Source organism: Furipterus horrens, unplaced genomic scaffold, assembly GCF_987537825.1.
Source record: "Furipterus horrens unplaced genomic scaffold, mFurHor1.1.pri manual_scaffold_4, whole genome shotgun sequence".
NCBI lineage: Eukaryota > Metazoa > Chordata > Mammalia > Chiroptera > Furipteridae > Furipterus > Furipterus horrens.
In genome coordinates, this window is record NW_028327174.1 from 134,702,239 (window position 1) to 134,713,749 (window position 11,511).

Genomic DNA, 11,511 nt, shown 5'->3' on the forward strand with positions numbered 1-11,511 from the left:
CTGCGTGGTCTTCGGTTTAGCCTTCCATTACTTACCCATATCCAGGATTGGAGCCCCCCCCCCCACCATGCCCCACAAGGTTGGGGTATCTTGCCCAAGGTGCCACAGCCAGCAGGTGGCTCAGAAACACAGAGGTCGGGCTCTGCAGTCCACTGGGGACCTTCATGAGTTGGCATCCCATGCCTGGCCAGTGCTGTAGGACCACCAGCAGTGACTTCAGCTCCAGTGGGCTGTAAAGATGCTGCTTGCCACCCAAACCAAAAACAGTTCTGGACTTCTCTGCCAGAGCAGGGATGCTGCAGGGACTGACTCCAACTTCAACTGGGCATGCCTCCAGTTGCTTATTGAGATGCAATTCACATAACATAAAATTAAAGTTACCATTCGGTGGCATTTAGAACACTCATAATGTTCACCATTTATCTAGTTTCAAAACACATTTATCTTTTCCAGAGTAGACCCTCAAACTCATTAAGCATACTCATTAAATCTTCCTTATCCCCAGGCTCTGGCAACCACTAATCTATCGTCTCTCTGTATTTACCTATTCTGGACATGAGTCAAGAATTTTATGTAATTCCATTTATATGAAATGTCCAGAATATATATCTGTCTTTATGCCAAGCACACAGTTTTGATTAGTATAACTTTGTATAGTATCGTTAGAAATTGGGAAGTGTGAATGCTCCAACTTTGTTTTTCTTTTTCAAAAATTATTTTTATTTGTTTTGAACGTGTACCTGCTGTCCCTTGTAATGCCACATAAAATTTAGAATCAGCCATTCCCATTTCTACAAAAGAAAAAAGGCCATTGAGCTCTTCATTGAGATTGCACTGGATATGTAGATCACTTTGGGCACTATTGCCATCTTGATAATATCAAGTCTTCCAAACCATGAACACAGAATGTCATTCCATTCATTCATGTCTTCTTTAATTCCAGAAATGTTTTGTAGTTTTGAGTGTACAAGTATCACAACTACTTGGTTAAATTAATTCCTAAGTATTTCATTCATTTCGATGCTATTGAAAATTGAGTTGAGGCCCTGGCTGGGTAGCAAAGTTAGTTAGAGAATCATCCCCACACACCAAGGTTTTCAGTTTCCACACCAGCCCCCCCTTACCCCATCAGGGCTCATACAAGAATCAAGTGGAACAACAAAACAAATCTCTCTCTCTCTCTCTCTCTCTCTCTCTCTCTCTCTCTCTCTCTCTCTCTCTCTCTCTCTCTCTCTCTCTTCCCCATTACCCTGCCCCTCAAATTAATCAATCAAAACACTGAACTGTTTTCTTCTTTTTTGGAGTGTTCATTGCTAGTATATAAAAATACAATTGATTTTTGTGTTGATCCTTTATCCTACAGCTTCACTGAATTTGTTTCATTTGCAAAGGAGGATGGATAGTTTTTCTTATTTCTTTCCAATTTAGATGCCTCTTATTTCATTTTTCTTGCCTAGCTGTTCTGGTTAGAACATTCAGGACAATGCTGCTTATAGAATTTTGAATAAAAGCAAAGGCAATCATTCTTGCCTTGTTCCTGATCTTAGTGGGAGATCTTTGTCTTTCACCATGGAATATCTTAGCTGTAGTTTTTCATAAACGACCTTAATCAGATTGAAGAAGTTCTATTCTTAGTTTGTTGAATACTTTTATCATAAAAAAGTTAGAGTTTTGTGAGATTATTTTACTGCATCAATTAAGATAATCATATTTTTTCATTTTATTAATATGGTGTATTGCACTGATTTTCATACGTGGAACCCCTGCCACTCCTGGGATAAATCTTACTTGGTCATGGTGTGTAATCCTTTTAACATTCAGCTGGATTGAGTTTGCAAATATTTTGTTGAGGATTTTTTGCATCTTTAATCACAGAAAATTTAGGTCTGTAGTATTCTTTACTTGTCATATCTTTGTCTGGTTTCAGCATCAGGGCAATGTTGGCCCCATTGAATGATTTGGTTTCACTACTTTTTATTCTTCAGAAGAGTTTGAGAAGAGCTGGTGTTAATTATTCTTTAAATTTTTTGATACAATTCACTAGGAAAGCTACCTGGTCCTGGGCTTTTCTTTGTCAGAGTTTTTTTGACTACGGATTTAATATTTTATTTATAAGTCTTCAGATTTTCTCCCCCCACCCCTCTTATTTCAGTTTTGGTAGTTTGTGTGTTTCTAGGAATGTGTCCATTTAACCTAGTTTCTAGTTTTCTTGTATAACCCTTACTTTCTTAAGGAGGTTACTAATATCCCCATTATGCTGTGTTTAAGTTATCTTATCCTTAGTCTAACGTTCGCTTGGTTGCTGTAAAGCTTTGACTGTCTTCCAGAGTTCCCCCAATGTCGGTTCTCACACTTATCTTTTTGGTGTTTCTGTATATGGATGGGCTCATGGAGCTTCCTATTCTGCCATTTTCACTGACGTCAGTTCTATTTTTTGTCTTGTTTTGTTTTAGCGCAAAATGACAAAGTACCTCTGATATGCCAAGTTTCTTTCTCCATACATCCCCTGTGACTACACTCCGCCCTACCTTTCCACTCTGGATATCTGTCCCCGACATTTCTCTGAATCAGCTTTCTCCTTCCAAAATGTCTGCACTATCCCTCGTCCTATCCCACCCCCTCTCCACCACACACACACACACACACACACACACACACACACACACACACACACACACACACACACACACACACACCACCCCAACCCTTCTGTTCCGGAAATTCCTTACACACAGTCACTGCCCTGTCCCTTGCGTGAGGGCTCAGCTGGTGTGGGGGCGGAAGCCAGAGGACAGGCAAGTGCAATTTCAAAGTTCAGTTTCAAAGTCCTCAGGGTCTTAGCGGGGCAGAGCACGTTGCCCGGACCCTCACACGGGTACATGCTCGCAGGTCCTTCGCTGCGCGGTGGCTGCGCGGCTGCCGAGCACGCGCACGCCGGGGCAGGCGGACTCGGGGAGGGACCAGTAAGTGAATGGCGCAACGGGGCACGCGTCTCGGAAGTGCGGAGTGAGAAACCCGGTTCTGGCCGGGGAGGGCGCTTTTTCTGTTTTAAAAAGAAGAAGAGGAAAGAGACAAGGAAGGTGAAACAAAGGAAGACAAAAAGAGGACAAAGGGAGGAGCTTTAGGTCTGTTCAAGGCCGTAGGGTTGAAGGAAATCTGCGGAGGGCTTTCCCTGGAAAACGGACGAAGCTTCGGAGCCAACCAGCCGTAGAGGATTTAAAAAGGCATTGCCTATCTGATGCTGGATTGAAAAAAATTCAGCTTCAGGAGGTCAGCTAGGAGTCCGCAGGCTAGGAGAGCAGGTGTGGGGCTAGTGGCGTCCTCAGTCCCGTGAAAGGACAGAAACTGGCTGTGCATCCCTGGTCCCCGCTTACCCCAGGGCAGCGGGAAGGGTTGGCCTCCTGCACCTCCTCCCAGATCTCACAAAGCTGATTTAAGCAGTAACGTTCAAATAATAAATATGAGGGAAAATCTGCTGCATGGTCTCTCTCCTAGCTTCTGGGGTTTGTGAGAACACTTGGCATTCCTTGGCCCTCACTGCAGTCTCTGGCTCCATCTTTATACGGCATTCTCTTCTGGGCCTCTGTGTTTTCAAACCTCCCTCTCCTTTCTCTTGTAAGTACATATGTCATTGGAATTAGGCCCTACTCTAAATCCAGAATAATCTCATGCAAAGATTCTTAATTTAATTATATCTGCAAAGACCCTAATTTAAAATAAGTTTACATTCATAGGTACTGAGAGTTTGGACGTGGACATTTGGTTTTGGGGGACACTATTCAACCTACTACACTGCCTAATTCATTGCTCTTTTCCCTAGACCCTAGGGGCAGGGAATGAAGGTACACAAGACCAAGGATAGGTTTTTCAAAGATGAGCTCCAAAGCCAAAAGCTCTTGCAAGATCAGTCTAAGACATTCAGAATCTCTGGTAAACAAAATTGGAGCACTGACTGGATATGAATTTTTAGAGTAAGCCAAAGAAAATAAGGATTTGACTTTTGTGGCCATCAGAAAAGAAGTCTAGACAAGATTTCTCTCCCATAAACTGGGGTAAGGACATTTAACAGAAACGATCTCTTAATAGGACCAAGTGGATTAAAGAAGATAAATTGGCACACAAGATTAACTCAGACTGGTAATGAGAAAAGTTGAATAGAGTGGGGCTGCTTTCCTCATGAGGAGCGGAAGTTGTCTTCTTCATGCACCCTCTTATAGTGCATTTAGACACAGAACACAATCCTGCCTCAGTGTCGTTAAAGATAATTAGCATTACCTTCTATTCTTCCAATCACTTTCATAAGCAATATCTCAATGAACTGTTGCAACCTCCTATAAAGCACTGCTATTCCATCTTTAAAATTTAAAAACAGGGAATCTGAGGGATCACACAGTTTGCTGAGGGCATGAAAATCCTCCAGGCCTTCAATAGTGATACAGAGACTGACAGCACAAGCTTCTTCAACTAACTATTACTCTACCCATTTTATAAACTAGGAAGCGGAGGTGTTGAGATATGCTTTAACTGGGCAAACAACATACATCTAGTGAAGGGTGGAGCCAGTATTTGATTCTAGTCTGTCCAGGAGCCCATAGGCTATGCCCACTAAGGCTGGCATTGCTATAGACTGGGTAGTCCAGATTCTTTGACCATTCTCAAAAAGAATCTGAGATTAAAGCCACCCTGATTCTCATGCCTGGTTTCCTCAGTCAGAGACCTCAGTATAAGTAAGTACTCCTGATCCATTCCCTCTACCTCCCCTTCATTCCCATAATGCTTTATACTTCTTTGTTCTTAACCCAAACATCCCCCAGCTCCCAAGCTTTGCACTTTGTTCCCTGGTACTTCTACTAAGTAATTAACCAATGCCCTATAGCCTCAATTTCCTCTTGGATAAGTTCCTGGATCCTTCTTGATATAAATGCAATCCTATGAGAAATTTAGGAGGTTAGTTTGAGTCCTTCCTTACTTCCTATCGTCTCTTCCCCAACTGTTATGGATTGAGCTGTGTGCCTCCAAAATATATATGTGGAAGCCCTAGCCCCAAGTATCTCAAAATGTGACCCTTGGAAATAGAATCACTGCAGATATAATTGAAGATGACTAAGTCAATATTACTGGTGTCCTTATAAAAAGGGAAAATTTACATAAAAATGCACACACAAAGAGAATGCTATATGAAGATGAAGGCAGAGATCTGCAAGCCAAGAAACACAGATAATTGCCAACAAACAATCAGAATCTGGGGGAGAGACATGGAACAGATCATCCCTCACCACTTTTAGAAGAAACCAGTCTTACTGACACCTTGATTTCAGACTTCTCATATTCAGAATTGTGAGACAGTAAATTTCTGTTGTTTAAGCCCCCTAGTTTGTGATACTTTGTTATGGCAGCCCTAGTAAACTAACAAAGCAACTCTCTGGTAAAAATCCTGTTTAAAGCTCAGACCATTCAACCCAACTCATCCAATTTAATGCATATTTCTTCAAGGATACTTCCTTGATCAGGTTCTTTGATATAAATTCTCAAAGAAATATTGTCCTTTTTGGAGCATTTATTTAACTCAGTTTGCAACTGTACATATGCTAGTGTTGCTTTATTAATATTTGGCTTTACTTCTAGCTCCTAAACTCCATGACCCCAGCAAAAGTTTCTGTTTTGCTCACCATAATATCCCCAGAATAGGTGCTAAGCAAATATTGGTTGAGTAAGCTAAATCATTCCATTATTCTAGAAGCTAATTCCTTATTGAAATACAAGTAACCTTTGCCAAATATAATCTGCCATGCCTTATCAGTCATCCCATATTTAATAGGTATATGAAGGTTAGGCCTAAAAAAGCTCTGAGTTTTGTGTTATCAGATAATTGCTTCCTAAGTGACAACTGACTTCTTCTTGAGTCCCATTTCTCTCTTTAGTCTACTTTGACCACCATTTTACTGACTTCTTTTTTGGCTTATTTATTTGAATTTTTTATTGACAGTCCTATGATCTCCAGAATCTTCTTTATAGTCTTTTAGCAGCAGTTGCCTCAGGGGGAGTTTTGGGGCAGCAATTGCCACATTTTACCTTTTTTGTAGCCATTACATGGCATGACACTTTTACCATCCTCTTACATTTGACCATGTTTGTCTTGTAGTCAATGTGTTAGAACATTAAGAGGCAGGCAACCTAGCATTATATTTTCCCTAGGTAGAGAAAATTTGCTCTTTCTCAAGTGGTAGTCCAAGATAGATAGTGCTGGACTTCCAGTCAAGATGGAGCTGTATATAGACATACTTCACCTCCTTGTGCAACCATAGAAAGAATTACAACCAGATCTGAAAAACAAATAACAATGAGAACCATCATAACATCTAGCTATATGGAAGTCCAACAACCAAGGATTTAAAGAAACCACATTCATCCAGATGGGTAAGAGGGGTGGAGTCATGGAGACGGAGCAGAGAGGTAGTGTGGCTCAGACAAGCGATGGTGGCAGAATAGATAGTCCCACATTCATGTGTGGTGGATAAAAATCAGGAGGGATAACTTGGGAGTGAGTGATCCCAGTCCCAAGCTAGACAGCACAACCCAGGGTTCTAGCACCTGGAAGATAAACCCTCATTACCTCTGACTGTAAAATCCAATGGGGTTGGGTGGTGGAAGAAAATGCTGGATTTTCATCACTTAAAGGGCCCATAGGGTCTTAAAATAGATGCAAACCCCAGGACAGCAACTGGAAGGGCGCCAATCATATATGGGAAATAGGTAAAGTAACTGGAAATGGGGTAAGAGCCAGGCAAATTGCTAGAAGCCAGGCAATGGCATTGTCTCCTCTCTGAGTCACCCACCACAAACAAAGCCACAAGTGGTGAAGCAGGTAGTTCCACCCTGACAATAACCTAAGGCTTCACCCCACACAATTTACAGGCGCCTTTGCTACATAGGTCTTGCTAAGACAGGGGGTCAAAGCAGCTCCACCTAATAAACAGAAACAAACACAGGGAGGCTGCCAAATTTAGGGAGCAAAGAAATACGGCCCAGAATAAGAACAGAACAAAACCCCAGAAAAAGAATGAAATGAAACTGAGCCAACCTTTCAGATGCGGAGTTCAAAACACTGGTGATAAGGATACTCAGAGAACTCACAAGGTACAGCAAAAAAAATAAAGGAAGAAATGAAGGTTACACTAAGTGAAATAAAGAATAATCCATGGGAAATCAACAGAGCAGGGAAGAAAGCCAGGATTCAAATCAATTTGGAAAAAAAGAAAGAAATAAACATTCAACCAATACAGAAAGAAGAAACAAGAATGCAAAACAAGTGGAGAGGCTTAGGAACCTCTGGGACAACTTTAAACATACCAACATCCAAATCATAAGGGTGCCAGAAGAAGAAGAGGAAGAGCAAGAAATTGAAAACTTAGTTGAAAAAATAATGAAAGAAAACTTCCTTAATTTAGTGAAGGAAATAGGCATGCAAGTTCAGGAATCACAGAGTCCCAAACAAGATAGATGAAAAGAGGCCCACACCAAGACACATCATAATTAAAATGCCAAAGATTAAAGATACAGAGAATCTTAAAAGCAGGAAGAGAAAAGCAGAGAGTTACGTACAAAGGAGTTTCCATAAGACTGTCAGCTGATTTCTCAAAAGAAATTTTGCAAGCAAGAAGGGAATGGCAAGAATTACTCAAAGTGATGAAAAGCAAGGACCTACAACCAAGATTACTCTATCCAGCAAAGCTATCATTTAAAATGGAAGGGCAGATGAAGTGCTTCTCTAACAATGTAAAGCTAAAGGAATTCATCATCACCAACCCACTATTACATGAAATATTAAAAGGACTTATTTAAGAAAAAAAAAGAAGATCAAAACCATGGACATTAAAATAACAACCTCAAAACTGACAACAAACTCAAAACTGTCAACAACTGAACCTAAAAAATGAAAACAAAAACAAACTAAGCAAGCAACCATAACACGAACAGCATCATAGATATGGAGATCATTTGGAGGGTTTTCACCTGGGAGGGGGAAAGGGGAGAAATGGGGAAATAGTGCAGGGATCAAGAAGCATAATTTGTATGTACAAAATAGACAGGGGGGTGTTATAGGAAAGGGAGAAGCCAAAGAACTTACACACATGACTCATGGACATGAACTAAGGGGTGGGGATTGCTGGAGGGAAGGGAGATATAAGGCAAAGGGGTGCTAAGGGGCAAAAATTGGGACAACTGTAACAGCATAATCAATACTTTAAAAAAGATAGTTAGTGCTATCTTGAAATTAGTCAAGGATGCACCATTATGCAACATAGGACAGGCAATGCCTTTGTGATAAGTTGTGGATAGAAGGTAATGACAACCTATAAGGGACTTATTGGAATTGTTTTTATAGGTGTTATCGTTCCAGTTGGAAGAAAGATGGCAGGTGTTGTGCAAGGTCTCAGACATGCTGGTACATCAAGATACTAGGAAAAACAGAAAATTCAGCTGCATGATTTTAAATTTAATTTAGAAATTTTGTACCTACTATATTTCCAGGATTCAAAAATCAAATATTACTATATGATATTGTGGTATAAGAAGAAATATATCTGGTCTTTGCTCCCTCCTCCTTGCTTTCAGGCACAGATTTCCTTGAAATCTCCTGAGTGATGAGTATCTTTTGTATGCTAAAGAAATGAGTTGTGGATGGGACTCCTAGATAGCTTTCGAGTAGGGACTACTCACTAGGAAGATCAAGCCATGATCTCCTCAGGCGAGGAGAGGGCCTCTGCAGATTGAGTTCATCACCACTGGCCAGTGATTTAATCAATCATGTCTATGCAGGCCATACAAACCTCTGAACAATGAGGTTTAGAGAGCTTCTGAGTTGGTGAACATACTGAGGAGCTGAGAGGTGGTATGCTGAAGAGGGCATGGAAGCTTTATGCAATACCCCCACATACATTTGTATAGACAAATGACAAATTGATACACAAAATGTGGTATCATTCAGCATAAGAAGTAACAAAGTATGGACACATGCAACAGCGTGAACCTTGAAAATATTAAGCTAAGGAGAAGAAGCCTTACGCAAAAGGCAACATATTATATAATTATTTTTATATGAAATGTCCAGAACAGGCAATTCCATGAAAACAGAAAGTGAAATTGTGGTTTCCAGTGACTAGGAGAAGGAGAAAATGAGGAGCTGTTGCTAAGATATGGGGATTCCTTTGGGGTGGTGAAACTACCCTGGAGTTAGATTGGAGCACAATTCTGTGAATATACTGTAAACCAGTGCTCCCTAACCTTTTTGGCACCAGAAACTGATTTTGTGGAAGATGATTTTTCCATGGACCTGAGTGGCGAGAGAGATGGTTTTGGGATGATTCAGGCATGTTGCATTTATTGTGCACTTTATTTCTATTATTATTACATTGTATATATAATGAAATAATTATACAACTCACTATAATGCAGAATCAGTGGGAGCCCTGAGCTTGTTTCTCTGCAACTAGTTGGTCCCACCTGGGGGTGATGGGAGACAGTGACACCGAAGCGTGTTGCCTATGTCCAGTCTAATCCGTACTCTCGCTTTGGTTGCTGTCACTGCAAAAACCCCACTGCCACCAGATGCAGCTGTACAATTGAAGTACGTCAACTCACTTGCCACTATAAAGCCTGCCACCAGATACAGCTTAATTGTCACTTGCCACTCACTGATAGGTTTTGATATGAGTCTGTAAGCAATTGATGTGTTATGGTCTCTGTGGAGTCAAACCTCTCTGTTAATGAAAATCTGTATTTGCAGCTGCTTCCCAGAACTAGCATCACCTACTCAGCTCCACCTCCGATCATCAGGATTTAGATTCTCATAAGGAGCACATGACCTAGATCCCTCACATGTGCAGTTCACAGTAGGGTTCACGCTCCTGTGAGAATCTAATGCTGCTGCTGATTTGACAGGAGGAGGAGCTCAGGTGGTAATGCGAGTGATGGGGAGTGGCTGTAAATACAGATGAAGCTTTGCTCACCTCCTGCTATGTGGCCCAGTCCTAACAGACCATGAATGAATATTGGTCCATGGCCTGGCGGTTGGGGACCCCTGGTCTAAATAGCCAAAATCTAGGTTAGTTGACCCCAATATCTGGCACCGTACTTAGTTATCACATGCTATTTCTTCAATAAGCATTTCCAACTCCCCACTTGATACTTAACCCAACCACATCACTTCATAGAATCACATAGCCTTAATTAGTAGAAAATACCTGTAATTTTACATTCATTTCAGTTGTTGGGTTCAGCCTTCAGTTGCCAGGATATTCGTGGATTTACTGAATTACTGCCAAGTATTCACTGACAAGAAAAGAGATGACTCAACTTCTTTTTTGCTTCTTAAAAGAAATTCATTTTTAAAATCATAGGGGCATAGTTCACTGTATATTGTAATTCTTTCTTCTGATTTATGACTTCTATTGCTGCTGTTGATGACATATCTGCTGTTAACTGATGGGTGTCCTTTTTTAGCCATCTTTCATCATTAGGTGTTGTTAAAAATTTTACTTTATCGGGAATTCTGCAGTTTCACTACATTTATTTCAGTATGATTTTAATTTTTCAAGCCTGAATCTTACTTTACTTCCAGAATCTAAGTATTTAAGTATCCCTGTAATTTTGGTAAACATTTCAGCCTTTATATTTTCCTCAAACATTGCCTGTCAATCCTTCATTCTCTCATTCTCTCTGTTCTTTCCACCTGACACTTATATTAGATTTTATGTTAGTCCTGCTATACTCCATTTCATTTAATATCTCTTGTATATTCACCCTCTCTCTCTCTCTCTCTTCCCACACCCCTCTCTTATTCTTGGTATTTTTTCAGGTCTGTTATCCAGTTGACTAATGTTCTCTTCAGTTGTGTTCACCTGTTTAAACCTTTCAATGATTTTTACTTTTAATGACTATATTTTTCATTTCTATAATTTTACTTTGGTTTCTAGAGTACATTTTAAAACATATTTTTACATTTTGATCATGTTTTTATCACCTTCTTTGTCATCTTTTTTGACAATTTGAGCTGACATCATCTTAAGTTCTTAGGAATTTAGTCTGGCTACCTCTTTTTCTGCTGACACTTGTTCATGAAGATTGTGCCTTTTGATTTTTGTATTTTGCAAAATGAGTTCCATAGAAGTCCTGTGTAGCCTGGGTTCTAGGTGGATCCCTCCAGAGCATTTTGCTTCTGTTTGTTCCTTTCAGGCCTCACAAGAATATTGCCAGACTATAATTAGTTAATTTGTTGGCTTAAAGACACCCAAACCATGCAACTAAAATAAATACCAAATCAACTTAAAGGCAGACTTTCTCACACGATGTTTTTCCCCACCTGAAGTCACTTGTGGCAGCAAGTGGCACAATCTTATGCATTGTCATGTATCTTTGCAATATTTTCTAGGACCTCCTAGCCATCAGTTTATAGCTCTTCAATAGATCTGATTCTGTGTGGGGAGTTCAATTCTGATTTCTTGTTTTCAG